This window comes from Heteronotia binoei, chromosome 3 (assembly GCF_032191835.1).
Source record: "Heteronotia binoei isolate CCM8104 ecotype False Entrance Well chromosome 3, APGP_CSIRO_Hbin_v1, whole genome shotgun sequence".
Classification (NCBI taxonomy): Eukaryota; Metazoa; Chordata; class Lepidosauria; order Squamata; family Gekkonidae; genus Heteronotia; species Heteronotia binoei.
The window spans coordinates 68,380,512-68,408,016 of record NC_083225.1 but is presented as its reverse complement, the minus strand read 5'-3'; the positions used below and the strand labels follow the sequence as shown (position 1 = coordinate 68,408,016).

At 41.7% G+C, this 27,505-nt stretch overlaps 1 protein-coding gene across 5 annotated transcripts in view; it reads right to left on the bottom strand.

The window, feature by feature from the left end:
• The window catches only part of FRMPD4 (FERM and PDZ domain containing 4), a 378,612-nt gene that overhangs the window by 116,053 nt on the left and 235,054 nt on the right, over positions 1-27,505 (bottom strand). The gene's annotated exons all lie outside the window — the stretch shown is intronic.

Below are 27,505 nucleotides of genomic sequence, written 5' to 3'. Positions count from 1 at the left end.
TGAACATACCCAGTTTGTAAACCATTAAGTCATCTTATTCATATGCCACATTGAACTAATATTAATCCAAAATATTAGTTCAATGCTCATACATCATATGAGCAGAATTCCACAAAAGATGTCAATGGCATTTATCCTTTCCCCAAGAAGCTACTAAAACATGGGACACAATCTCAGTTTCATTCAGATGTTTTTACTGCAAGTAAAAACAACAAAATGTAATAATTTACTGAGCTGAATTGAACATTTCTTTTTCACAAACCTTTAAAATACTGAAACAAATTATTTAAACACTAATGTTATTTATCTTTATTCTTTACATCCTTAATTATTAGTTACTTTACAGGCATTTACTTTGGATTTGCCCATGCTGAGTATAAACAGTAGCAGGATTATGTTATAATCAGCTTTCAAAGCAATCTTTGAAGACCACAGTGTCTGTTAGAATATAAAACGTGTATAACCAAATTTTGCACTATATGTCAATGTTTACAAAGCTCCAATACCTTAAATGTAAACAACAGGAGGAGTAGTATTATTGATGTAATACTTCAAACATTTACAACATACATTAAGTTGACGGGGCACGATCCAATGCAAGGCCCATTGCCTGACTGCAGTGGCTCAACAGAGGTCAGTTTTTCCCTGCAGAGATGTGCGTACAGGCAATGCAGGGGCCCCGAGATCCCTACACAGCTTCCATATCCTTATCTAGCTCTCCATCTTTCTGCAAAACAAATTACACTTCCTCTAGAGGTTCATGAACTTCACAGCATTGCCACAAGCGTAAGCCCAATATATCTGGTTTAAAACTGATGCTTCATAGCCATTGTGACGGAATCAAAGGGTTAATGGAGAAGCTGAGGACTCAGAGAGCCCTGAGTCATGTGACCCAAAGGTGGAGGCCAGAAGTGCTCAGAACTCTCAAGTCCTGAGTGACAGTCCTGAGTGACAGCCGCCCTGAGCCTGCCTCGGCGGGGAGGGCGGGGTATAAATAAATTTATTATTTATTATTATTATTAGCTAATGGCTCAGAGGTGAACTGTCAGAAAAAAACAACCAGAAAGAGAGAGTTGGACTCAGAGTGTGGTGAGAGAGGCTTGATGTGAAGTGAAGCTCTATCTACACTCTGTGAAATCAGCCAGGTGGCTGAGCGTGAGGCATATCTCTAGGTCATGAGTGCCCTCTAAGGAAGAGGAAGGTGACAGAGAGTGTCTAAGTGGAAGATCTTAGTGGTCACAGACCTATGATACACTGCTCCTAGGAGTTTATAAGGTGGCTGAGGGAGAGCCGTGGTTCTGAGGGAGTCAGGAGAGCTGGGGCTTGTCAAACCAGACGACTCGAGGGACCGGGCACTCAAAGCCCAAGAGGCCAGCCTGATTAAAGTTTAGGAGAGTGGATTAACAGAAGAACTGTGTACCCTGAAATACCTCAGAGCATTGCTGGAGGGTCTAGCCGACATACTGTATAGGAAATGTTATTCCTACAAGATACAAACTAGCCTCTGTACAGACATCCCATCCCCCAGTTAAAGCCTATTTTGTAAATAAAGAACTATAGTTTGCTGTTATGTTCTCTGGTGCCTGTGTGATTGGGAAAGACTTCAAATCTGCAGTGGTCCCCTGCTCATCTACCGTATCAGACCCCCGAAGAGACTAACGTATATTTAGCTGCCCTCGCTGAGGCAGGAGGCGATAGGCTGGCGTCGCCATAGCAGTGGGTGTGATAGCCATACTTTCAATTCTTATCACAGCTCAGATCTGTTGTCTTATGATTAACCACTCACAACCTACTTACTTTTTTATATCACACCATATTTGTTAATGTTTTATCAGTGTGTGAGATAGCTTACATTAGCTACCACCACTGAGCATGGCTGAAACAGGAAGGAAACTTGGAGATTCTGCTGAAAGGTATCAAGAATTAGTAAGAGATAGGTTGAGGTCTCACCCACAGCACTGGGTCTGTCCATGACTGCTGAGAGGGTAGTAGTATCAGCCTTTGACTACAAGTTCATTGGCTGGGCCTTGAAATATTCTCTAGCCAATTTAGGTGCTTCATAAACCATGACAACAACAATAATAAAGTTAAATACAATAGGACTAACAAGAACCTTGGCTACATCAATACATGTCCAGGAACCTGTGGCCCTACAGCACATCAATCTCCAACAGACATTGTCTCCAGCCAGTGTTATGGCTAGGGTTGCCAGGTCCCTCAGCTGAGTGGGCAGGGAATCAGGAGTGCACTTCCTGGGAGCAAAGGAAGAAGTAGGAAATAAATGTGACATACCTACGTCATTTCTGAGTATCGCAGGCATCTCGGGGGTGACATTCTGGTTTGTGGGCAAAACTCCATGGTAGAATTAGATTCAAACCATAGTTCTGCCCCAAAACCAGAGCATCCCTTCTCCCCGCCCCCCCCCCCCCAACATCACTGATGTGCTTTGTCGGAGCGGGAGTAGCAGAGTGAGGGAGATGACTTGCCCGACACAGGGCTTCAGGAAAGAAAATCAGGCAGACGCGTGCAACTAGTGCCAAAAGGTGTATTAACATATATACACGACAAGTGCTCTCTTGTGCAGTCTATACAATATCACCTCCACGGACAAAGTGCTTCGCCTAACCACCATCTCACAGGGAGAGACCTGTGTGATGCACACACAGATCATATATAGTCCAAGCAGCCAATCCTGGCCATGCTGACTCAGCAGATTGCATCACTTGGCTTCTGCCGGCTCAAGCCGGTCTGCTGATCAGGTCACTGTGACCTAGCCTGGCAGCTAGATCACCAGCTGTCATACTGTAGCTGTCAGACTGGGTTTATGTAGATTCTTGCTCCAACACACCTCCTAATCTATTTAAACCCAGTATACCCAAACACTTTACACAGTTTTCATGTTCACTTGCAGTTAAACATTTCGTGAATATATCAGCGGCATTCTCATCCGATGTACACTTTATTATTTTTATGAGGTTTTTAGCCGCTGCTTCCTTCACATTTTGGTACCTGATAAGTATATGCTTGCTTTTCCCTCGAGCAGCTTGGTTCTCCGTCAGTTCTTTGGCTGCTGAGTTGTCAGTATATACTGAAACTGGCAAATTTACAGGTATGCTAAAGTCCCTCATCAGTTGTACTGCCCACTCTAGGTTAAGTACACATTCGTTTATGGCACCGTACTCTGCCTCACACGTGCTACATGCCACCAGGGTCTGCTTGGTGGCTTTCCATACTACTAGGGCATCTCCCAGAAATATTCCAATTCCTGTGGTTGATTTTGCCTTGGGCCGGTCCCCCCAGCTTGCGTCAGCATAGGCGCGTAGTTCAGGTTTTTCTCCTACTCTGAGGGATAGCTTACGTTCTATTGTGCCGCTGAGGTAACGTAGTACTCTTTTAGCCGCCACCCAATCTTTGTGGTGGGGTTCAGCATTTTTCTGGCACAATATATGTACCGCATAGCTGATATCTGGCCTGGTCCAGCACGCTAGGTGCAATAAGGACCCGATCAGGGACTGGTATAATGGTACATTCTTGAATATCTCACCTTCAGGTTCCTTGCTATAACCTGTGGTCATGGGCGTTTGCACACTGCTAGCTTCGTTCATACCATACTGAGCTAGCAGCGCTCTCACTTTGTTGCTCTGGGACAGTTCAAAACAACCATCGGCCCTCCTCGCTATTTCCACCCCTAGGTAGTAGCTCACTGGCCCCAGGTGCTTGATAGTGAACAGCTTACTGGCTGTTTCTTGAAACCATGCTAATTGTTGGTTGGAGTCCACTAAGACAATCAGATCGTCCACAAAGATGAGGACTATCATTCTGGACTCTCCCACCACCCTGCTAAACATGCAAGGGTCTGCCAGATGCTGGTTGAATCCTACTTTCATTAATGCTGACTTCAAACACTTGTACCATGCGTGTCCGGCTTGTTTCAAACCATACAAGGCTTTGTTCAGTTTTAACACACCACTCCCACCATCAAAACCGGGGATTTGTTCCATAAACAGCTCCTGGTCTAAGGGGGAGTTCAAATAGGCTGTCTCGAAGTCAAAGTGATGGGCTTGTTGCCCCGTACTTCCAGCCTTACACAATGCTGCCCTGAGGGTTTCAGCTTTTAAAGTGGGGGCAAACACTTGCTGATAATCCAATCCCTTCCTTTGGCTGAACCCTCTGGCCACTAACCTGGCCTTTCGTTGCACGGCTCCATTTGCGTCTTTCTTTAACCGGTAGGTCCACCTACAGGAGATAATGTTCCGGTTGCCCGGCCTTAGCACCTCAGTAAACACTCTGTTTTTCAGCAAGGAATCATATTCCTTCTGCATTGCGGCAAACCATGCTAGCCTTTCTTTACTATCTAGCTTCAGCACCTCCTCGTATGTTTCAGGTTCAGGGGTGCTGACTTGGTTTGCACTTGGGAACCCGTATCTAGCAGGAGGGATGCCTTTTGTGGCTCTAGCCGACACCCGTGGCCCTGTGCCAGGATTCGGCTCACCTTCTCCAGCCCCACTGGGTGCCACCTCCTGGGCTGGGCTTCTGGGCTGCGCTCCAACATTCTTATCAGTACTTGGCAGCATTCCCAGGTCTCTTTCCGTAGAGTGCAATCTTGCCCAGCTGGACTCACTAAATCCAGCGGACCTACTAAAAGTTAGCTTCGCCCGCTTATCACAAAAGCGATATGATTTGGTTTCTGGCTGGTAGCCCAGAAAGGTTAGGCTCACTGCCCGGTCACCTCCTTTCCTTCTATGTTTCAGAGGAATATTCACCCAGGCTTGGGTTCCAAATACCCTCAGAAAGCTCAAATCTGGGCAGTGGTTATATAGCCGCTTATAAGGCAAATCATTTACAGGCTTACACCAAACCCTATTATGTACGTATGCCGAGCAATGCATCGCTTCCGCCCAATAACGAATTGGCAGCTTTGCATCCTCGAGCATGCTGTGCATTAATGTTTGTAACACGGCGCCTGTTCGCTCGGATAGCCCATGTTCTTGGGGCGTTGCTGGGTGATGTAGGTATGTCATGTTTACATTCAGTTCTTGCTTTTTTGGGGAGAGAAATTTCTTCCAGTTTCTGATAGTCCAGAACTGGAGGGAGAGGCTCCAAACCACGGGATACTCCACCCCAACTGGGGACTGGTAACCCTAGTTATGGCACAGGCCATTTATCAAGCTCGTTGAACAAAGGATGCAACATACACAAAGGGATTCCAATGTACTGCTCTTTGTAGTTTTGAAATTAAATTCATGAGAGATGTACATAAAGTTGTCAACTGAGAAAAATGTTTCATGATGGAGTAGTTGTCTTTTATCTTTATTGTACTATACATAAACAAATGACATGATAAAAGGTTTCAGAACAGAAGCCAGCTGCCAGAAGTCTTCAGAAAAACTCAAAACAATTCCAACAGGAAAAGCCAGCCTCCAACAGTTGTTAATCCAACCACCTTGTCCGTCTTTCTCGCACACCACATATTTACCTGTGTCTAGCTCCATGTTTCAAACAAGGAAGAATGTGCACTGTAGAAATGTACTGTGCCTCAATAGGTCAGTTTACCCCAGTGATGATACTGCTTTTGTGAGTGGCAGTCACTCTGAAGTACCATGCCTCAAACATGCAAGCCCTGCATACAACAATATTGCTGAAGCCATACAGGTTGGGCAGCAGAAGAATGGCAAACCAATGGGGATCAGCAGTCATGATGGAAGAAAAATGGGATATAAATGAAATATAAATAAATAAAATCCCGTTTCTTAGTTCAAAGGGACTATTCTTAAAGAAACTTTCTGTTATAAATTGTAAATAAATAGTCACTAGGAAAGTTGAGGCCTGCAAAGAAGGAGGAATTTGAGTTACTAAACAATGTCCCAACTAGGGTTGCCAAGTCCAATACAAGAAAAATCTGGGGACTTTGGGGGTGGAGCCAGGAGACTTTGGGGGTGGAGCCAGGAGACATTGGGGCGGAGCCAGGAGCAAGGGTGTGGCAAGCATAACTGAATTTAAAGAGATGGCCCAGACGCCCCCTCCTCCCCGCAGGAGCCACCGGAGGGGGAGGGAGCAAGGCCAAAAGCGGCCAACCCTGCCAGCCAGCCTGCCGCCCCACAGCACCCCACTGCCACTCACCGGGCCCTGTTTATTGTTTATTTCATCCCCCGACGCACACATGCGTGACGAGGCGGGCTGCCCGCGGCTGGCTCTGCCTCTGGCCGGGATAAGGCGGCGCTGCCGAGCCGCCCCCACTCCTTCTCTCTCGCCTCTTCTCTCCCTCGCCCCCTTCGCCTGCCGGATGGAAGAAAGGAGGACTGAGCCGCCCGCCAGCCCGCAGGAACGCCAGCTATCCAGAAGCAGCAGCAGCAGCTGGTCAGCAGCAGCGAGGCTGGCGGGGACGTGCCCGAACCGCTCTCGGCGCCTCCTTCTCCGCGGCTAAAGGGGGCTCAGAGCCCAGCCCGGCCCAGACGCCCCTTCCTCCCCGCGGGAGCCGCCGAAGGGGGGGAGCAAGGCCAAAAGCTCACCTGCTGCAGTTGTGGTGGTGGGGATGTTGCTGCAGGTGCAGAGAGGGAGGCGGAGGCTGGTGCTTGGGCGGGGAGGTTCTTCAGGGGGGCTCACCTGCTGCTGCTGGAGGTGGGGGCGGTGGGGGGCAGGAGCAGGGGCTGCTGCTGGGGCTGGAGGTTCAGTGCTCCATGAAGTCGCTGAAGCGGATGTAGCAGGCGCCCAGGCGGCACACACGGGCTAGCAGGCCGCTCTCGCTGGGGTGCAGGAAGGGCAGCTCTGGGCACACCTGAGCGGGGGGGGAGCCGTCAGGCCCAGCCCACACAGCCACGCCCAGCCCACCTCTCGCCATGCCCAGCCCAGCCCAGCCACCTGCAGGCCGGAGCCGCCGAAGAGGCCGCCCGTGTAGCCCCGCAGGGCCAGCAGCAGCTCGTGGATCATCCCGTCCGCCGCACAAGGCGCCTCCTTGGCGCGGTTTCCCCCCTCTCCCCCCGCTTCCGTTTTTTGGGGGAGCGGGGGAAGAGGGTGGAAATCCTGGGGTTGGGACCCCTAGTCCCAACAGGTTTACTGTTCTCCTTTCACTTCTCAAAAAACTGACTTTTCAGGCGTTTAGAAGGAGGAGGAGAAGTTGCCATGAGCAGGAAGCAGCTGAGCAGTTACTGTGTTAGATTAAAAAATTATTCTGAGAAAAGAACAGTTAATCCTTGTAGTGGAGAGCAAAAGAATCCAGGTAAGTTACCAATGCAGCAGTTATCTTTTTTCCAATATCTTCTACATATGTAATGTAAATTACCCAGATTTCTTCGAGATTTAAATGCTGTATCGAACTCTCCTTTAAAAACATTTTCTAGGCACCAGATTCAGTGGTGACCAACTGGTGCCTGCACAGGGGGGTACCTTTACCTTTATCTATTCTTAGGCATATTCTCCCAAACTCTGAAGCATCAGCACGTAAATATCTTAAATAAATAAATAATGTGCACTTATTGATAAATTACAATTATCTGCTGACTTGCTTAAATAAAAAATACCAGACACAAATTCCAGTATTGTCACAACCACTACAGGAACCTTGTCACATCCAGTCTTTTGAATCAACAGAACCTTGTAAGAGCCTGGAATTAAAGCAGAAACAAGGCCTGATTTGTATAAAGACGCTAACATGCCAGCATTTTAGTTGCAGGTTTATACTTAGCTGCAGTCACGCACTACTATATAATGAAAAACAGTGTGAATAAGTCTATTTTAAAGAATGGCAACTGAGAGAATTAGAAGCCATTACTTCCCCTGGGCAGCCCCACAAAGATAAAATATGGAAGTATTTATTTCACCTCAGTTATACTGTCAGGAGTGCCTACAGGAGTTGCCAAGCAATCCAGGATGCTGCCTTTAGCTAGAGTTCCCAGCAGAGGGCAGTCAGTATTTTCTGCAGGGAGAGGCTAATGCCAGGGCACCTTACCTGATTCAATTATGTGCTTATTCCCTGGTGAAGGTCACCCAGCATAACGCCATGTCAAGCAGCTGCTTGCTTTCAGCAATTTTTCCCCAGTTCACTGTTTTTGACTAGTTTGAGAATAAAACAGATTTAGAGAACAGGCAAAATCTCCTGGAATCATGGTCATGTCATTAAACTGACCATGTATACTGTGAAGTACAGAATTCCTTACAGTAAGTCCATTCTTTGCACCTGTACAGTCTGATTCATCTTTTAAATGGCCAATTTTGAACAGAACACATTGTCTGCTCCTTTTTTTTTTTTGCATCTGTTCAGTCAGCTTTCATTTTTTATATAATCTGTTTCAGAAGTTATAATAAGAACTGAACAGAATACTAGCTGGGTTCATGGGCAGACACGGAAAGCACAGAGACACAGAAATAAGAAATCTTAGCTTTTTTAAAAAGCACCTCAAATTGATATTCTTCTCTTTTTTACTATGTGCCCTTTAATAAATGAAGCTAGAGGTGCTGACAGTTGGAAGGGTGCCAAGAAAACTGAGAAAACATTCTAATCCTGCAAAAAAAAAAGTGGTACGATTGTGCAAATGGTATGAATACATAGTTACCTGGATGGATCTGAACAGTCCCCTTAAAGGGGTTTACAACCAACAAACAGGAAGTAAGCTTAAATGGCAGGTGCCTGAGCGTGACTAGTGCACAGAATATGCTCAAGACAATTATTATCAACAGCAGTATATTCAACCAGCAACATTACATGATTCAATATGTCAAAGATACAGTAGACAGGAGAAATAGTGCCAGAAATTGTAAGTCCTTTTGACAGACACTAGGTTACTTTGATACCGTGGACAATTAAATGGTTGAGAACATACAGTGTCGTTCCTTCAACAAGAGGCCTTGGGCAAAGGGAGAAAGAATGTGAAGGGACAGGAGGCAAGAATGAATTTTCAGCCTCCTCCACTTTCATCCCAATCGGTATATACTTGACGGAATTATGCTAGATTCAGTGGACCACTTGCATGAGTTTTTGCACGGTTGGAGGATATATGCTGTTTGTTCCTCTCAGCATATTTGAACAAATATGTGGAACAGAAATAAACATGCAAGTGAGTGCATCTTTTAAAAGGTTCCCTGCTCTTTCTTTTTCTTTCTTGCTCTTTCTTGCTCTGGAATACTATTTCTTAAAAGTCTACAAATGCAGATTATTTTCATGTGGGCACACAGTTCACTCAGCAAACAAAGAACAACAAACAGCAGGACAACATTTGCAAAAGTTCAAGCCAGCATCATACGCAGCAGGGTACAAAGTAGTGAATTTGAGAGCTCCTCACATTTTGTTCTGCCCCACCTAGTGTTTAGAGATTTCCTCTGTGCAAGACTGAAGAACAGAAGATTGATTCCTACAGTTAACTTCCATCATAAAGCTGAGGGGAAAACAAAGCATTTCTCTACTGGACAGTTGGTCATTATAGCTCTACTATTATAGGAACCTGCCAATTCTGTCTAGAACCAAAATTCACAATGGTTTCCGAAAAATGGGGCAAAAGATCTTTGAAGCTTTTTAAATATATATAAATACCTTTCATGGGAATGCTAAGGGCACAGTCTACTGTAGGAAGGTACCACATGAGCCACACTGAAAGACTGTGGCGGAACAACTGCACTTCATGTCAAATGGTGGTTATGGTAAAGACCCTCCCCTACTATAGTATTACCTCAACGCTCATAGAAAGCAATACTGATTCTAAAGGTTATCATTAAGGAAAAGAAGACAGTGTTTCAGGAGTGACTGGAAACTGCATACACATGCACAACTGCTTCAACCAAAATTCTGTCATCCCCATAAACTCTGGGAAACCTTTATGCATCTGGCTAGAAAGCCAATTAAGGCAGGTTAAGCCCCTGGCAGGCATTTACTTTAACTGCTTCCAAGGTTGTCAGCTGCCAGTCTGGGTGTTCAAAGCTGACATCCAAAGGCTGTCAGCAGAGAAGTGCTAGGAAGAAACAGAATTTCCTCATTGTCCCTTCCTAACCCAACTTTTGGCTGTAAACAGCTTAGGAGAGCTGCCTCAGCAGCATAGTGCAATGACAAGGAGGAGGCACAGAACACTGCTGAAGTAAACCTGGTGTAAAACTGGCAATGGAATAGCTCCACTGCTGTAAGGGCCAGAAATGGCAGAGTCAGGAGTATGCTGGGGAAAGCGGGGAGAAGCAGGATTAAATCAAGACCTTAATACCCTTCAGTCTGAATTTCTGCTCCTGGTGCCCTGTGTGATATATTAGCAGAATCCCCAGCATAAGTACAACATTCCCACTGAATTCAATGGGTGTGAAAAACAAAGTCTTGACAGAAATGTAAGCTTTTATGTATTCCCAGTTTCCCGCTTGGTAGTACTTGAACCATGTAGCCCTGTTTCCTACATGCATGCTTTCCCAGCTAAATTAGGCCTTCTATAAATATGTAACTGGCTACTGCTAAAGTCAGAGGAAGGCAATGACAATCACCTCTGTTAGTCTCTTATTGTGAAAATTCTATGAGGTCACCATAAATTGGCTACGACATCACAGCACTTTATACACACACAAACAAATTGCTAAAGTAGAGCCCTGAACAGAACATTTCCTTGGGCATTATTGTTCTCTCCCTTGCGCAGGAAAGTCCTTGGACATTCTCTATGCCAAGAGAACTGTGGAGAAGCCTAGATGATATCACTGGAATGGCCTCCCAGTGGGTTGTCAGGTTCTCCTGATCACCAGTGTGGCCAGATCCAGGTTTGGAAACTCCTGAAGATTTGGGAGTGGAGACTGGGGAGGACAGGGGCCTCACTGGAGTACAATATCATAGAGTCCACCTTCCAAAACATCCATTTTCTCCAGGGGAACTGATCTCTGTAGTCTGGAGATGAGATGTAATTCCAGTGGATTTCCAGGTCCCACCTGGAGGATGGCATCCCTACCTCCCATGTGGGTCTACTTCCCCAAAGGGTACATGTTTGCAAGAGGGCATTCCTCTTTGCAGCACTTTTTTTGTAGCAGGAACTCCTTTGCATATTAGACCACACATCCCTGATGTAGCCAATCTTCCTGGAGCTTACAGTAGGCCCTGTACTAAGAGCCCTATAAGCTCTTGGAAGATTGGATAAATCTGGGGTGCATGCAAAGGAGTTCCTGCTACAAAAAAAGCGCCCTGCCTCTTTGCATCTGCTGAGCTCCTAGAAATGTGGTAGATACTGTGTGCTTCACTTCTTTCCTTGTGGGTAGATGAGCAAGATGATATGAAGGGTTATGCTCGCATCAGTGTGTATTAGTTAAGTGTCTCCATGTATAGCTGACACAGTGGTGATCCCAGTGCTGTCATTGCTGCTGGTGGATATGGCTGATGTTGCTGTGGTCTCCAGTTCAGTTTATGTATTCCCAGTTCTTTAGAGGTGGGCCAATGAGCTTTTTTTTCCCCCCAAGGAAGCATGGGATAGTGAATAGCTACACTGATGCTGGTGCAGCATCAGCAATGTGCTGGAATCCAGGCCTTAGGACTGAGCTGCAAAATTGTTCAAGGAATTTAGAAAAAATAAAAAGATGAATAGGAAGTGTCCGGGACATTCTCATGATGCTCATTGTATACTATCCCGGTATAGAAATTCTGGATAATGTGCTAAAGGATGGCATCAGACATGCCCAAATGATACATAAAATGAAAGCCTCAATTGCATCTTTCACTGCTAGTGGCAGTGGAGAACGGTAAATTACTGTGTAAAGCCATTCATTTCCACTTGCCATAGTCAAGACTGATTTGTTGACTACCCTGAATATTCAGTTGATATAACCATGCCTATACCTTATTTTGAATTAAAATTACAGTTAATTTTCCTTACTGAATCATTATTAAGGAGGTTACTACAGGGTTCCATTCAAAAAATTATTTCCCCTCTATCTTCAAAGGGAAAAGTCAGACGATTTTCATAGAACAAGGTTTTTTTCCCTAAACCAACAGATGAGATTGCTCTTCCTCAACATGCATCTTAAACTAAGGCATGCAAAAAGGACAAAATAAAACAAAAAGATCAAAGGAAGCAAATGAAATGTTTCTGGTGATAAAAATATATCATTTATCCCGTATCTGTAGCCAAAGAGAGAAATTGTGCCTTCTAAATCTTTTCTTCTGATTTATCATGTAGTACCACATGAGACCAATAGAACAGCAACAAGGACTGAATAAAACTTCTTCAAGAATGTATGGGAAATGCATTAGCTTCAGAAGTGGGATTTATGTAGCCACTTTTTCCTCAACAGAAAAACAAAATTACAGTCACAAAATGTTTTATAGATATCTATTTGGGGGTTTATATAATCACTAATACAGACTACTGCTTGATGACAACACACTTCAGGAAGCCATTCATTTCCACTTGCCATAGTAAGTCAGGGGCTTGATTAAACAAATGTCTATTAGTTTAATTAATTTAACTGCCATAACTGTCTATACAGAATCCTGGGAGCTGTACTTTTGAAAATTATGTTATTTATTCTTTCTCTTCTTTATGTATCTGTTATTCCCTTAATAATAGGGTTGCCAGGTCCTCCCCAGCCACCTGTGGGAAATGGGGGGGGGGGGGATAGGGTTGCAGATTCAGGTTGGTAGGTCAGGGATCTCAGTGGGGTACAATGCCATAGAGTCCACACTCTAAAGCAGCCATTTTTTCCAGAACAACTGATATCTGTAGTCTAAAGATGAACTGTAATTCTGGGGGATCCCCAGGTTCTGCCTGGAGGTTGGCATTCCTAATTATCTAGATTGTGATATTAGTGCCAAACAATCTTGCCGTCCCCCTAAAAAGTCTTTTGTGTTTATAAGGAAACTATTAATCCAAAATCCAAAGAGCTAGGAAATCCAAACACTATCTTCAACACTACATTATAAAATGCCACTGAAATAAAGTTTCACCTTTCAGTCTTCCTATTTAAACCTCATTTGCCCTTTTGTCATAGCTAGAGAAATATGGACTATGTAGAGAAATTGCACAGAAACAAGTAAGAGGGAAGGAAGGGGGAGAAAATCTGTGACATACTAGCAGTGAGTGCCCTATTTTCAAGCAGAAGGAGTAAGTTTTGAATGATAGTCTATATGGGCTATTAATCAAGCATTTCATCTCTGTTCCTTTTGAGAAAGACTAAAGTTAGCAGTTGAAGTGGGGGGTTTGGAAAATGCATGACAAGCTAACATATTCCTCCTGGCACCACACTACTCATTCCACTTTTTACCTCACAGTATGATTTATTTCACAAAGCCAGAAATAAGTTTGTTATGCTCAGGTCTTCAACACTGAAAGGATGTGGGAATGCTAGAAAAGAAATGGAAGTTCTCAAATAATTGGATTTATGAGGTGCCAGGAGTGCCTGTCAACCAGTCTGAGGTGGAGAATGCACAAGGCAAGACAGATTAAATAAAAAAGAGTCAACACCAATTGAAAAGAACTTAGTAATAAATTCTGAAAAGAACTAACCAAAGTGTGGAAGGATATTGAATTGGCTGCCATCACAGATAGCCACTCCCATGGAGATTTTGATTTAAACAAATAAATTTGTGTTTATTAAGTGAGTTGCCACTGTGAAACAAGGAGCTTCTGCTGATTGTTTCTCATCCTCTGCTGAGAAGATTCAGATTTTGATCTTCTGAAGCATTATTTACTTGTTTGTTTGCTGCGGAAAAGCGGGTGAACTCTCTAAATGCACTACATAAAAATAACTTGTCAAGTATTTGAAAATCTCTTTATCATTTATAGGACACTACCTTGCTCACCTTCAAAATAATAACTTGTCAAGTATTTGAAAATCTCTTTATCATTTATAGGACACTACCTTAGCATTTGAGGTGCTTTGCACATACTACTTCAGTAACTCTTGACAAGTTCAGAAAGTTACCTTATACCGAATCAGACCATTAGTCCATTAAGGTCAGTATTGTCTACTCATACTGGCAGCGACTCTCTAGGGCTCCAAGTCTTTCACATCACTGACTGTAGATACAAGGGATTAAACCTTGGACCTTCTGCATGCCAAGAGATGCTTTACCACTGAGCCACAGCCCCTCTTACAACCTCCATGTTAGTTATGTCTTTATTATTATGGTTATACTGTGGTTGGGAAGCCCACCAAGCAAAAGGTATTTAATCTTGGGCCATCCAGTAAAAATCAACATGAAGAGTCCCAGGGCACAAAGGCAGCAGATGGCATTGAAACAGAAGGCTTGTGAACTGATGGGCAGAGTCACAAACTGCAAGAGACTACAGATGAAGACTACAGATGAACTTGAGATATAAAAAGCAACAGTGGCAATTATTAGACAAACATGCAAAAATCTTATCAATAAGCTTGAAGTGGGTATTGGTATTAATGTACACTGAATAAATTCTTGAAAAAAAATGGAACAAGTTCTCTAAGCTCCTAGGAGAGAGAAAATATAATTTGGAAATACTACAAATAATTTATTTAAACTATCAAAATGTTATGAAAAGAAGAATTGGCCTTATTCTTATACACTGCTGACAGCTGATGAGAAATGCTACACATTTGGCTGTGTTTCCACAGACAGCACTTCTGCTTGTGTGACAGTTCTACAAGCTCTCCCTTCCCCCTACAGGTCACCTCCCCTCCGCCCCCATTGCCACATAATGTCTGAGGGCCCACTGACTGCTAGGACCAGGATTAACATTTTGTCACATGTGAAATATTAAATCACACAAAGCATTTTTTTAAGCAAAACTAAGTATTCATGATCTGTTCTTATCAAATTACAATGATTACTAGTTTTGGAATTACCTCTTCCCTTTCAGCCTGGCTTCCCTTCCCAGACTTCTGTGTGGGCACCATTTTCACTATCCAGATTGTGGGATGCTGCATCTTTCCTACCTTGCTCACCTTCAAAATCTCCAGCAGTGGTGGCATAAGCTGGCATTAATCATTCATGACTATAAATAAATGAAAAATTAATAGCCAGTCTAGAATTCCAAGGCAACCACTGAAAGACCTGGAACAGTATAATATCACCACAGTCTCCAAAATACATAACACTGTTTTATTGCAAAACATGATTTATAACTACAGAATACACACAATGTTTGGGGTCTGACTCAGATAGTCCCCTAAGTGGGCCATTAGGCACGTGCAGTCCTGCAAACACAGTTCTCTGCTCACAGCAGAACAGCTGATGGGAAGGAAAAGGTCAGTGGCAAGAACTCCTTGTGGACGGAGCAACACATGAAAGAAGAGATAAAGATGCATTAGATGGCTTGATTAGCTCCTGACCAATACGTTTGCTAGACCAAATATACAACTAGGGTTGCCAGGTCTGTGTGGGAAAATATCTGGAGACTTTGGGGGTGGATTCAGGAGAGGGCAGGGTTTGGAGAGAAGCCTCTGCATGGTACAATCGCATATAGTTCACCCTTCAAAGCTGCCATTTTCTCCAGGGGAGCTGATCTCTGTCAGCTGGAGATCAGTTGTAAAAGCAGGGGATCTCCAGGCACCACCTGGAAGCTGGTAACCCTATGTACAACATAGTATTTGCTGCCATTAATCTTTAAATATATGTTAAATTGAAAAATCTAAAATGTATTTAAAGATTGTAAATAGTCACTTTTAAAAAAAAAAAACCCCAAAAATATTACTTGTAAAAGTACTCAGTTTGACTCAAAAATATTGGAAGCCAGGAATCAGAAGGGGAACATACAGATATTCTGCACCATGCCCAATTGTTTTTAGAACTACTTTTGCAGGTCTGCAAAATATCCAAAGCTCAAAATTAATTAACTCCTTCCTGTATATAGTGTCTCATTTAAAAAGAAAAGGATTTGGGTTGTTAAATTTTTAATTAGGAAAGAGACAAAAAAACCAAAACCCTACAATAGTTTTTTTTTCAAGTTCCATGAAGACAAAACCCAAGAAGTAATCAAGGATTAAATCCACAGAACTGTATTATGCAACAGGAAAAAAATTAAAAGAGATTATTTAAAATATTTTTGATTGAAGATAATGGCTTTGCAAACTTTAATGAGTTTCACTAACTAACAGAAGATTAGTGTGTAGACTTCAAAGTTTTTTTGCAAATATTCTTCCTTTTGCGCATTTACAATAATCAAAATAGAACAATGGACTCTGATCTCAAGTATATAAAGTCAATTAAGTGCTGCTAAAAGAACAGTTGAAGAACTTTCTTTTTTGGAAAACTATTTTGCAATGTACCAAGTGGCTGATAGGCTGCTTAACTTTTTTCTTTGATGCAAACTATAATCACATTTCTAAAATACGTTAATAACAGGCACTGTTTATAAAACCATGAATACCTATGCTTTGCTTAACAAAAATGTACTTTGCTTTACTTGCTTAGTCTTAATGTTGAGAGAGTCAGAGTACAATGAAAGCCTGATGAATGCAAAAGTTAATTAATTAATGTACGGTATTGTGGGTAGTATAGACAGGAAATCCAAAGATTGTCTGGCAGCCTTAAGTTCTAGCTCATTAGTATCATGCACCACTAGATGGTGAGCTAGACTTATTTTGGAAGCTGAGAGAGCTCTGAAAGAGCTGTGACTGACCCAAGGTCACCAGCTGGCTTCATACAGATGAGTGCAGAATCAAACCCGATTCTCCAGATTAGAGCCTGTCGCTCTTAACCACTACACCATGCTGGCTCTCTGCCGAATGCAACTATGGTATTAGTGGAAAATCTGGAAATGCTGGCAAGGCCTTTAAAACTCTAGCAAATGAAGGGGAAAAAATACTGACTACTTTGAACAAGTCTCTTTCTGCCTCCAACCTACTCTGCAGAGTTTTGTACAGATAAAAATAGTTTGGGATCACATACACAGTCCCTACTTGAAACTGACTAGAAAGCCAAAGCAGTGCATAGAATCATAAGCTTTGCCTGCAGAATTGCCATCTTTTAAAATATAGGGTGTCCAATCATATGAAGAGACCATATACATGTTTCTTTCTGAATGTCTCGAACTAACATATTTGCTTCTTTTATAAGCACAGTATAATTATCTGTTAAAATGAGTTAACTACAAATGAACCCTTACAAGTTTTATTAATGGAAACTTATTCATTGCAGTTATGCACAATATGAACAGGGCTAATGGATGAAAACATCAATAGACCAGTGTGAAGCACCAAGCCAATATGATTTGCACCATAAGCCAAAGGCTGCCATCCAGTCACAGCTCCAACAGTGGTGGATGTTTCCTGGGGAGTCCAAGAGAAAGTTGGCCAGCCAGAGCTCGTCTCATCATGAGGAATCTCTACCATGGCATGGGAAAGGAGTTCTGAACGTTCTTTAGTGCCATTTTCCTGAGCTGAAATAGTGCCAGGGTGGGGACTCCATGTGCACTGAATATTTGCATGTGCTGTAATATGGCTGAGTCCTCATGGTGGACTCGCATACATTGTTACATTAGGCTGGCCCTTAAAGACACAGCAATATGTCCATCTTCTTCCATGAATCCCTAAGAGGGAGAGGAACAAAGCTAATGAAATGTTAGCCCCGTGTTAGCCAGCGTGTTGAGACTGTGTTAAACTGACCCAGTTCTGTTCCAGATATCTGTTCCGGATATTATCGATCAGACTGCCATACTGCAATTCGAATCACTCTGCTGTGAAACCATCTTCTGCCATCCACACGATGGCACCATGCAGCTATTTTTGTTGTTTCCCCCCACTATTATGCACATGTGCATATTATGTGCATATTGGCATCTGCATAGCTCAGAAAACATTATGTGGTTATGCAGTTATGCGCATATCTCTAAGTAGTAAAAAAAAAATGGTGACCGTAAACTGGATGTCTGAGCTGATAATTAATTAAACTGTGCATCTGAACAGGCCCATTGGGTTCTTTCACATGGTGATGTTTTGCAAGTGGATTTTGCCATTCTTACACAGTAAAAATCCAGTTGCAAAGCACATTACTGTGTGTGAAAGCACTCACTGGCAGTGGTTTAGAAAAGTACATATGTGTGTATTTTTTAATGTTGTACATCGCTCAGAGCCTGGCATTGGCTGGGATAGGGCAATTCATCAAATGCAAATAATAATAACAACAATAACAACATTATTTAATTTACTATATTGTTGCAAAGGAGTGGTGGGAGGGATAGAAAGAAAACAAACTCTCTACCCCAGTGTTCCCTACACACACACTTTATACCTGACCAATCCAAGTTTAATTCTCAGCTATTGCTCTCTCTGTTCAGTAAAATATATTCAGTGGAATTCATTGTATGAATGGAAACAGTCAGTGGGGATGTGCACTCTTCAACAGGAACTGGCAATTCTAGTAATCAGAATTCTTGGTATGTGGTTTGCACGGAGACAGAAAAATGCAGGGGCACACAAGACCAGGGTAAAATGCAGGGTGTTGCATGCATCTTGAGTATAAACAATTTTATTGGTAACATATGGTAGCAAATCTATATCAATATCTTACAACCAGAGGCGTCACTAGGGTGGGTTGCACCCTGGGGTGTAACTGATTCAAGTCACCCCCCCATTGGGCATCACCCCTTTTGGAGGGCTGCGTCACCCCCTCTGCCCTTCTTGTTGCTGGTTCCGGCCCTCCTCAGTTTCCTTTTCGCCTTTGGGACCGGTGTGGAGCTGATCCGCTTCCTTTCTCTCCGTGCACTGTTCGTGCAGCAGCAGCAGCCTGCGGGAGCTGGCGCTCCCCAACACAGAGCCGGTGCGAGTCCTCGCAGGGAGCGGGAGCAAGGAGGGAGTGGGGGGGGGAGAGAAAGCAGCGTGCAAAGTTGTTAGCGGCGTCTCCGGAGGGTTCCCCCCCCCCTGAAAATATGATATTGCATTTAGATTCAATAATCCCCCCTTAGCGTATCCAGAAGACTGCGGGTGGGTTACGATATATATTGAAAACTGTTCTAAAAAAAAAAAGAATGCAAATGCATAACGCTACTTAAATCCTAAATAGGGGTACGATGTTTGTTAAGAGACAAGAGCACGCTTTACGTTTGCACCTTTGACATTCGCTCCTCGGCCCGGCCTTCTGCAAACTGGGGGCAATGAGAATGCTCTGGGGGAGGGCTGATGGCCCCCTTGGCCTTGTCCTAGTGACGCCGCTGCTTACAACTTAAAAAGAAAAAATTATCTACCCCATATCTTACTTTTCCCCAACCCCTCCCTCCATTATTTGACCCCCGCCAGTGTTATTTGCTTAAAAAAAAATATTAAAGGTACCCTTAACTATTAAGAAAACCAAAAGTTATATTCTTCTTTTAAAACTTAATCATTATCAAAAATTGTCCAATGTCCTTTTATTTTCCACTCTTTTTCTACATATCTTCTGAACTTCTTCCACTCCATCTTAAAAACTTCCAAATCATAGTCTCTTCATATTCTTGTTAATTTGTCCATTTCACTCCATGTCATAACTTTTATAATCCAATCCCATTTTTTTCTGGTATTTTTTCTTGCTTCCACAACTGCGCATACAATGTCCTAGCGGCTGAGAGCAAGTACCAAATTAAAGTTCTATCTTCTTTTGGAAATGTTTCCATTTGTAGTCCCAACAGAAAAGTCTCTGCAACTTTGTTAAACTCATATCCCAAGATCTTAGAAATCTCTTGCTGAATCATCTGCCAAAACATTTTAGCTCTTTCACAAGTCCACCACATATGGTAGAAAGAACCTTCATACTTTTTACATTTCCAACATCTGTCTGGCATCTTATTATTCATCTTTGCCAATTTTTTAGGAGTTATATACCATCTATACATCATCTTAAAACAATTTTCTTTAATACTTTGACATGTTGCGAGTTTCATAGATTTCTTCCATAGATATTCCCAAGATTCCATCTTTATTTCTTTATTTACATTAATTGCCCATTTAATCATTTGAGATTTCACTACTTCATCTTCTGTAGACCATTGTAAAAGTAATTTGTATACTTTTGAAATTAGTTTATCATTGTCTCCAAGCAGAACTTTTTCCATTTCTGTTTGCTCTTTCCTTATTCCTTCAGTTTTAATGTCATTCTCTACCAAACTCTTTATTTGTTGCATTTGAAACCAATCATATTTGTGACTCAATTCTTCAGCAGTTTTCAGTTCTATTTTTCCACTTTGTATTTTTAACAATTGATTATATGACAGCCACTTTTCTTCACCTATCTCAGCCGTTATCTTTATTACTTCAGCTGGCACTATCCATAGAGGTCTTCTCTCATCTCCTTATTTCTTGTATTTTGTCCATGTATTTAATAAATTGCTTCTTATATAATGGTGAGAGAAAAGAACATCCATCCTCTTTTTTCCATAATACAAATATGCATGCCAGCCAAATTTATTTCCGTGACCTTCCAACACTAGAAGTTTTTTTGTTTAACAGCGTTATCCATTCTTTCATCCACACTAAGCAAACTGCTTCATGATATAATTTTAAATCTGGTAATTGAAATCTGCCTCTCTGTTTTGCATCTGACAGAATTTTCATTTTAATCCTTGGCTTCTTCCCAGCCCACACAAATTCTGAAATTTTCCTACGCCATTTATCAAATTGTTTGGCATCCTTCACAATTGGAATAGTTTGGAAAAAATACATTATCCTTGGTAGAATATTCATTTTAATTGCAGCTATTTTACCCAACAATGACAGATTAAGCTTATTCCATTTTAGCATATCTTCATCCATTTTAAGCCATAACTTCTCCAGGGGTTGAAAGTGGATCTCTCATATCTTTGGCCGAGCGCAGCATGTGGTGGATCTGTTGTGTGGGTTTGAAGACTCTGTCAACATTGTGGCGTTTGAGAATTTTGCCAATGCGGTTGGTGACAGATTTTATGTAGGGCAGGAAGGCTGTACCTACATTTGTGTGTGGCTAGGGATTTGGTGTGGATGGTTTCTTGGGATGGAGGGCTCTTCTAATTTCTTGTAGGGAGTATCCATTGGCCTGCAGTGACTGGTTGAGGTGGTGTAGTTCCTGCTGGAGTTGGCTTGGTTCACAGATGCGTGATGCTCGGTGGATGAGGGTTTTTACAACTGTACGTTTCTGGCGAGGATGGTGATTGGAATTCTTATTTAGATAGCGGTCGATGTGTGTGGGTTTCCTGAATACAGTGTGGCCGAGTTTTCCATCATCTTTCCTGGTAATGAGGACGTCAAGAAAGGCAAGTTGATCATTGTTTTCTTTCTCCACGGTAAACTGGATACGAGGATGGACTGAATTCAGATGAAGGAGAAAGTTATTCAAAGCAGCCTCTCCATGACTCCAGATGGCAAAAACATCATCCACATATCGGAACCAGCAACGTGGTTTTAGGAGGGCAGATCTTAGTGCTGTATCTTTGAAGGTTTCCATGTAAAAGTTAGCAATGACAGGGCTAAGGGGGCTTCCCCTGGCAACTCCATCGATCTGTTCATAAAAGTTATTGTTCCATTGGAAGTAGGTAGTGGTGAGCACGTGGTGGAATAGCCGAGAACAAAACGTCTGGAAGAAAAACTTTCTCCAGTAGAACACGGCACTTGAGCCCGAAAGATTCTACAAACCCTAATGATGTTACCAGCCGTGAAAACCTGAAATCTTTGAGTTCTTAACTGTTCCATTGAAGTCTCCCATTAACAATACTTGATCATAAGTCAGTTCATCAAATTGTTGTGTAATGTCTTTGAAAAAAGCATCCTTTGCACCATTAGGCGCATACAATCCCAATAACAACGTTTTTTCCCCATTTAATATTGTCTTCACTGCTACAAATCTTCCGTCCTTATCTTTAAACACTAATTTTGGCTCCAATTCTTGTTTGATATATAAAACCACTCCTCTTTTCTTCTGTTCAGCTAGTGAAAAAAATTCTTCTCCCAGTTGTTTATTCCATAAAAATTTATAATCCTTTTGTTTAATATGTACTTCTTGCAAACATATTATATTACAGTTTTGTTTCTTAATCCAATGAAATCTTGCCCTTCTTTTTTGGGGTGAATTTAGTCCATTAACATTCCAAGACAATAATTTGTAATCCATCATGGTGCAAATTCTTTATTTTCTTCAAAAAATCTACGCAACTCCTGAGCATTTGTAAGTGTGACTCTTTTCCCCTGGAGTTCAAAGCTCAAACCTTCAGGTATAATCCATCTGAACCTCGTGCCATTGTCCCTCAATTTTTCTGTCAGCTTTTTATATGTTCTCCTATCGTTTACCACTTGCCTTGGCAACTCCTTCATGATTCTCACTTTACTGCCTCCCACTATCAGTGCCTTTTCAAAATTTTTATTCATGATCCTTCCCACCATTTCCTTTGTCATACATCTTATAACAACATCTCTTGGTAGATTATTTTTCTTGGCAAAAAGTGAATTCACTCTGTACATATAGTCATACATATTTTTAGTCTCTTCAGGATCTTCATCTAAAAATTCTGCAATTATTTTTATTATATATCCTTTCAAGTCACCATCCTCCACTTCAGGTACTTCACTCAGACGTATCTGAGTTTCCATCAATTTGCAGTCATGGATTGTCACTTTTTCTTGAATTTTCAACAAGGTGGAATGATATACTTTCATTTTTCCTTCTACTTCCTGCACTTTCTTAGATGTTTCCCCAGTTTCCTTTCTGAGATCTTCCATATCCTTTTTAATTTCTGCAATAATCTCTTCTTTTGATTCATCTATCATCTTCCTTACCCCTCTCATCATTCTGGCTTCCATCGCGTCCAACTGTTCCTGAATCTTCTCCAAAGAGCTCTTGTTCGGGGCTGCTTGGCTTCAGACATTTAAAAACACCAAAAATTTTAACCTCACAGATTTCGGATTTAACTGTCAGGTTCAAAAGATTAGGGCTTGCTTTTTATAATAAACTTAGTTTCACCTTCCTCAGAGCTTCCTAGATCAAGATATAAATTTTTAAAACTTTTAAACCCTTCAAAAAACAACGAAATTTTAGATCTCACCGATTTTCATTTTGATTATCAGATTCAAAAGAGTAGGACTTGCCCTTTATGGCAAGCCCAATTTTGCCGTCCTCTGAGCTCCCATAGTCCAGATATTTATTTTTAAAGTTTTTAAATTTTCCAAAATGGCGGCCGCAACTTTTTATTACTTCTTGCAATTTCTTTTCCCTTTTAAAAATTTACGAGGACCACACAAATAATATGACCAATAGTTCTTATCTTCTTACCATGTTTTCAATTGATTCCAACAATTTATACTGTCCCGAATTCTTTTTATAACAATGTTTATAATTTAGCCTCCCAGCAATGGCCGCCGATGTTTCTCAATGGTATATATTCCTAGAATAGGTTTTCTTTCCACTACTTCCTGTTTTTGTTACCACAAAGTCACAAGGAGATCTCACGATACTTGACGTATTTCCTGTCTTGCTCAGATGTGCTGCAGGTCTATTCCAGTATGACGATGTTGCTTTTACTTCCAAAACCTCAAGTAGACAAAACAATAAATTCCTTCTCACTTTTTAGCAGTTTTTAACACTGTCCTTTATATTTATAAAATCCAAATTTCACCTCTTCCTTCCCTCTTCTTCCAAGCTCTCTATATTTTCTTTTCCCACCTTTTAACTTTGTCCCTTTAAGCTATAAAAAGCTCTGGAATGAAAAAATAATCTTCTGTACCTTTTCTTCCAATTATCCAAGTTTCCACTGGTCTTTCAAAGGTTTAGATGTTTAGCAATGTCCAAGAAGGTTAGGATCCTGACGAGCTTATGTCAAATAAATGACTCTGGGCACTTCTGCAGACGATGACTATGCAACTTCTCATGAGACCCCTCAAAGCCTCAAAGAAGTCCCCTCTGGGGCTCCCTTTTAGCCAAGGTAAATCTCCTTAAAGTTTTCTGTGCATGTCTTGGACTATTCTCTAACTGAGAAAAGTAGGCAGTAGGCATTAATTTGCCTTCCACTACCCCGAACAGAAGTTCCAGCCTGCTCCCGTTATGAGAGACAGCTCAGCTCAGCATTTTCCTCCCCTGGAAGTCCTCAGGTGTTGCATGCATCTTGTATGCCACAGAACAGAGATAGAGTATTGGGAAAGAATTTTGTATCATTTGTGTGTTGAGGTTACAGTCACATCTTTTAACAATCCTGTCTAGCACAAAACTATAGTTATTCTGAGTACATTAAAATCTATTTTTATTACAAGGAGGAAAAATAGTCCATAAGCACTATATGGCATGGGATGAATTCTACCTGTACAATGTATTCAAATAGATTTCTGCTTGTTGAACAGTGTTTCTAATATGATGTTTTAATATTACAGATTTTTTATTATTCAGTTTATTAATTTATGTCATACACCTTCATACTTTTTATTCCTCTTGAAAATTACTATTGCCTCTTCTGCCCAAAGACAATAATTCTAAGGAGGTTTATATTATACCAATCAATATATGGCTAATGACTTAACTCTGACCTTTTACAAACATTTAAAGAGCAGCCTGTTTTTATTATGAACATTATTAATTTTGTGGTGTGCAATTGTCATAACTTTTATGGCTAGCCATAAAATGTAGTAGGAGGCAGATGATTCAGCACCAGCAAAAGGCGTATCAATTACTGCTAAAGAGTCAAAAGAGCTACTTTCTAGAAATCGCTTGTTGCGTGGGTTGTCAGCTGAGCCATAAATTATCAAATTGAAGTTAACTGCAAAGAAGCATGGTACCATTTGGTCAGGTGATAGTTATATCCACTTTCATAACTGAGCAACAGAAGCCAATAAATATTTAAGGTCGGTTTCTGCTGATTTCTGAAACGTCTTATCTTTTTTTTCGATTTAAGCATCAGTCTATAAATAAATCATAGGGTTTGCAGAGCTAGAAAGGAGAAAGATAATAATGAATAATAATAAATAATGAGTAGCGCCTCCTTCAGCTTCTATGGTTGCCAGTCTCAAGGTAGGGAATGGAGTTCTCCCGGAATTACACTGATCTCCAGACTACATAAATATTTGGGTATTATTTATTTAAAACATTTATTCCACTTCTTCTGAAGAAAGTGGCTTCTTTGGAAGGTGGACTACATGACAATATATCTTAGCAAGGTCTCTCCACTCTGTAAACTCAAGTTTCCCTTTATCCTCAGATCTCCAGAACTAGCAGCCTTCTCTTCATGGGAAAGTATTCTACTATTTCACTTGGCTGGTGTCTGTAGTGCTGAGCTGCTCTTATAGTGTCATCCTAATAAAAGATACTCCAGTCTAAACCAGTGATTTCAATGGGCTTAGACTGGAGTAACTCTGTTTAGGATTGCATTGTTAAATGCCTAAATGTCTCCAATGCCTATAATTAGCTCATCTGAGGGCCTAACACCAGTCTTGAACCCCTGAAAACCACTGATAGCAGACTGCTGCAGCTAGGGTTGCCGGCCTCCTCCCTCGTGGAGGTGGGGGAATCCCTGCCAACAGCCACCACCACCTGCTGGTGTGGGGGATGGAGGGACTTACTAGGTGGGGGGGCGGGGGGGACTTACTAGGTAAGAAGGGGAGAGAGGCCTATGTCATGTCGCCATGAACATGGTGATAATGTCATTTGCAGTATGCAACAAAAATGACATTATCATATTGGCAACACTTTTGGAGAAACCTCCATGATAGAAGCCATTTTTATTATATAGTTTTTGCCCAAATACCAGAGCATCAGTGCAATGTCACAGAACGATGTCATTTCTGGTGTACACCACAAGTGACATTGCCACATTGTCAGTGATGTAGCTTAGGCCTCCCTCCTCCTCCTGGTAACTCCCCTCACCCCACCCCACTTGTCAGGAGGGACCAAACAACCCTACCTACAGCAGGTTTTGTAGTCAATTGAAAACCTTCTATAGGCTGCAGCAAAATTTCAGGTTCCACGATCCCTATCCAATGTCATTTGCAAGAACCTATGAACCCTGAGAAACTACAATTAAAATTAATATCTCAGGGAACTTACTCAGCATTACATGACTTATCTGAAGTAGATGGCAAACATAGCATAATCTACAACTTATTTTAATATATACTGAAAAAGAAGGTAAAATGTATAGCATGCGGGTTTTAAGTATTCTTTGATGGCAAATGTCCCCATATAATATTAATGTCAAAATATAAATATTTTATTAAAGACAATATATTTCAAACAGGTTTTATAACATGGTGTGTTATATTTAGCACTAGATTCCTGCTGGTTGTCATGGCAGAGAATAGCTAATGCCTGTGCCAGAGAACAATATTTGACCTTGCACCTTGTTGGTCTTCTTTTACAGCTTTTTAGAATTATGGTTCTTTGATATTTTATCATCACCACTGAAGAAACATTGAGAGAAAAAACTAGAAGGACACAGTAAGCCCCAAAATGACATTTGAATAAGAACTTCCTGATCTCAAGCAATGATTCCCAGACCATGCATCATGACAGGACTACTACAATGGCGCAAGGAAAGATAATTATTAAAATAATTCTGGGAAACTCATGCTGCTTACTCATTGCATGGATACATAATTTTGTTTGAAAATCCCATTTTCGACCATCAGTTATCCCTCCTCAGGATGAAACTGCACTCATCTTTTTTTCCTTCCTGACCATGCTAATGAATTTGGTTAGAATTATCATAGTTTGCAGCTATTTTAGCAACCATCATATAAGTGGCAACATAAATGGGGGTGGGGGAGTGGGGTGGGAATAATGAAGAAACACTATCAACAAAAGCCCCTTTAAATATCTGCATTATTCACTACTCTGATCTTGGTTTGATTATGGAAAGGTAAATTCTTCCATTTTTCCTATTTTTTCTTGTTATCTTCCAGAGAAATTTAGGGCTCTATGTTTTCACCAGTGCTTTAGTAGGCATTTGAACTATAGGTAATTTCCACTAATATGCTGCCATCTTACCCCCACCATGGCACTTCAGTTATCAGTATTAAAAACTTTAAAGTGCATAATGGTGGTTTGCAATCACGGAAGTGTACTGTTACGCATCGTTAATCTTTGGGTGGACTAAAGGTAGCGTCAGGTAAGCCACCAATCCTATGCCATGAAGAGATTGCTCTGGTGGCCAATGAGAGCTAATGTTTCTTGCTGGCGGGAAAATGTGAACTGGGAGTAGAGGATTTCAGGAAAGGGATACAGGAAGGAAGATAGTATACGTGGCAGACAGTTGAAGCAATGGCTGCAAGTTGTGGACCAATCTGGAGGCTGCTTTCATGAATGCACACATAGAGCTTTGTAGAAGTAGGCAGGCTGACACGGCAATGGATATTGGTTGTGCTATATTGTAACCAGGTATGCTCCTTAGAGAAGGGGTGGAGTGTTGGGCTAACAAACTATGATGGGAGCGGGGGAATTGCTGAGAAAATCGAGCTTGACATGAATGCAAAAAACATTCTGCAGAGTAACTTAAAAAAACCCTCAAAGATAAAGCACTTGTGCAAAACTCATAAATCAGACCCAAGGCAAAACAACACATGGAGAACGACAGGCAAACACAAGGTGCAGAAATGCCCTAGGAATGTATTTCATTGCTACATTTTCTCCTACATTAGAATAACTCAACAAATCTGAAGCAGAAGCAAGAATAGG